The sequence below is a fragment of the Papaver somniferum genome, unplaced genomic scaffold (assembly GCF_003573695.1).
Source record: "Papaver somniferum cultivar HN1 unplaced genomic scaffold, ASM357369v1 unplaced-scaffold_21, whole genome shotgun sequence".
Classification (NCBI taxonomy): domain Eukaryota; kingdom Viridiplantae; phylum Streptophyta; class Magnoliopsida; order Ranunculales; family Papaveraceae; genus Papaver; species Papaver somniferum.
Window position 1 is genome coordinate 16,524,979 of NW_020631041.1, and position 3,589 is coordinate 16,528,567.

Here is a 3,589-nt window from a genome sequence, read left to right on the forward strand (position 1 = left end):
TTTTTTATTTTATATTATACTGTATTTATTTATTTTCCAAAGCTATACTTGTTCACTAGCCAAGTTATCATGCTTGTACGTGGCTAAGCTAGAGGTTGAATCGTAAAGTGAAAACGTGTGTCACGGTATAAAACACGAGCAAGGGAGACTAGGAGAGTACTACTGCTCGGCTTTTTCTTTTCCAAGTCTCTCTCTAAACTGAACCTAGGGTTTCAGTATCACAAACTGAAAGTTTTAGTATCAAACCAGAGAAAATGACTTCTATAATGATGAAGACAACGAGATTGTTGGTTATTTTGGTTGCAAGGTTGTTCCTTATTTTGGAGATGAAGAGGATGATGATTATGATGCTGTTGACGATGATGAAGAGGAGGACGATGAAGAGGATGATGATGATGACGAGTATGATTCTGAAGATGATGATGATGATGATTTAGATGATCCAGAACACTTCTTTTGGTTTGGGCCAGCGCTTGAGGATGAAGATGAAGACGATGATATTGATGATGATTGGCCATACAAAGATGTGGTTACGATTGTCGACAGCAGCAGTGAAGAAGAAGGGGATTCTAAATGATCTAGTCCTCTGTTTTCATGGTTCTGCTATGCAAGAATGGTATTGAATCACATCTCGATCCATCATCTTTTGTTTAGTTATGTCTTTTTTTTTTTTGTGTGTGTGTGTTATTAGTGTATCTTATGTTTTTTTTAGATGTTTAATTAGTCTGTTTGTAAAGCTGCTTGTAAGTTTACTTTTTGTGAATGTTTAATATTTAAGGATGCAATATTTTGTTTAGATTCCAAGTGCATATGTTGTTTAATTTATATCCATTGTTCATCTGTTGGAGTATCAATCTCTTGATGAAACAAAATGAACTAGTAATGTGTTTAAGGGGGTTTGGCTTAGAGATTTGGATCTGAAGAGTTAGGGTTAACCATGATTTTGTTGTGGCTTTGCTGTTAAAGTGATAGGATCATGAATATGATAGGGACTATATACCGAGTCTTGTATTAGAGTTGAAAAACATAGCCAAATTTTTCATAAATTGCAATGCCAAATCTGACAAACTTCACCAAAAATAAAATCAGAATTGATAGCACAATTGAACAGTATGCCTTTGAATGCTACATAATTTTGCTTACACAATTAACAAAATTAGCATACTAAAAATAATGTAAAAAACTTGACGAGTACACGAAGGAATTTTATCGATTACTTTCTCTTAACGATTTGTCGGAGTCAGATGAGCAAAGAGTTGCACGTTATGTAGGTGGTCTTCCTCAGCAATATCAGGATACACTTAACATGTTTGACTGTTGTTCTATATCGGATGCACATCATAGAGCAAGGCAGGTAGAGAAACAAGTGGGGCGTAGAAGTTCAAATTTGGGTAACAATGTAGCATCTTCCCCAACAAGTAATCTTAGTACGTCAACAACTAGTACTGTTAACAAACCTAATTCGGTTTCGACCCCAAGTAAAACTCCAATCAGCTATTTTGGATGCAAGTGTAATAAGTGCGGTGAAACTGGGCACAAAGGCACTGACTGTCGCAAAGTAGAACGTGTGAACAAGGTTCTTTTCAATGAAGACAATCGTGAAGAAGATGATTGGGTACCTGAATATGATGAGGATCCAGAGGATGACTCTGAACCTAGTGATGAAGTAGTTACAGGAGATACAGGAGTGAACTTTGTAGCAAGAAGAAGTTTTCTCACTCCACGTACAGATGAGGACGACAACTGGTTATGTAATAATATATTCCAGTCGACATGTACGATCGAGGGAAAAATTTGTCGTTTAGTTATTGATCCTGGAAGTTGCGAGAATATTATTGACGAAGAGGTCGTGAAACGGTTTAGGCTGGAAACCAAGGCACATCCGCATCCATATAAACTTTCTTGGCTTAAGAAAGGGAATGAGGTGAAAGTAAACAGACGTTGCTTGGTTTCTTTTTCGATTGGTAACAAATATAAAGATAAAATATGGTGTGACATTACTAGTATGGATGCTTGTCACTTTTTGTTGGGTCGACCATGGGAGTTTGACAGGAAAACTAGTCATGACGGGCATAAAAATACCTACAGCTTTTTATGGAACGACGTACGTATAGTACTTGTACCCAGCAAAGAAATTGCACCTAAACCATCTACCGGACAAACTACCAATCTCTTGTCGTTTAAGCAGTTTGAAGTTGAGGCAGAAGATGCAGGAGAACTGTATGTGTTGATTAGCAAAGACCAACAGCCGGATGAAAGTAGTATCCCTATTGCAGCTCAACCTTTAATTAAGGAATTTATTGATGTTTTCCCTAACGAGTTGCCAGATGAGCTACCACCTCTCCGGGATATACAACACCATATTGATCTCATCCCTGGATCAAGCTTGCCAAACAAATCGCATTATAGAATGAGTCTTAAGGAGCATGAAGAACTTCGTCGTCAAGTGGAAGAGTTGTTACAGAAAGGTTTGATCCGACATAGCCTAAGTCCTTGTGCTGTACCGGCCTTGTTGATTCCAAATAAAGATGGAACGTGGAGAATGTGTGTTGACAGTCGAGCCATCAACAAAATCACAGTAAAATACCGTTTTCCAATTCCTAGATTGGATGACCTGCTAGATCAGTTGTGTGGAGCGAAGGTGTTTAGCAAACTCGACTTGAAGAGTGGGTACCATCAGATCAGAATTCGAGAAGGTGATGAGTGGAAAACAGCTTTTAAGACTCGATAAGGGTTATATGAGTGGATGGTTATGCCGTTTGGATTGTCCAATGCGCCTAGTACATTCATGCGTATAATGAATCAAGTTCTCGGGCCCTTTATCGGTACTTTTGTGGTCGTTTATTTCGACGATATTCTTATTTATAGTGTTGATATGAACATGCATTTTCAACATCTTCGAGAAGTGCTTTCAACTCTACGTCGGGAAAAATTATTTGCAGCCATCAAGAAGTGTTCATTCATGACTGACCAAATTCTATTTCTCGTCTATGTCGTAACCAAGGATGGAATAAAGGTAGATGATTCCAAGGTTGAAGTTGTAAGAAATTGGACCACACCCACTACACTGCACTAGGTAAGGAGTTTTCATGGTTTCGCTTCTTTTTACCGGCGTTTTATTCATCACTTCAGCACCATTATGGCACCCATTACTGAATGCATGAAAGTAGGAAAGTTCTCATGGTCTGAGGAAGCTGACAAAGCCTTTGAAGCAGTCAAGACAAAACTAATAACCGCACCACTATTGGTGTTACCTGATTTCAACAAGCCATTTGAATTACACTGTGATGCATCGAAGGTGGGAATTGGAGCTGTTTTGAGTCAGGAAGGACGACCTGTAGCATATTTTAGTGATAAGTTGAATGGTGCTAAGACCAACTACAGTACTTATGATGTGGAGTTTTATGCCATAGTTCAAGCCTTGAAGCATTGGCGACACTATCTAATTCATAACGAATTCAATTTTTTTTGTGACCATGATTCTTTAAGGCATATCAATAGGCAAGAGAAGCTTTCATCTAGACATGGTAAGTCGGCTTCTTATTTGCAAGAGTTCACTTTTGTACTGAAGCACAAAGCTGGGTCGCAG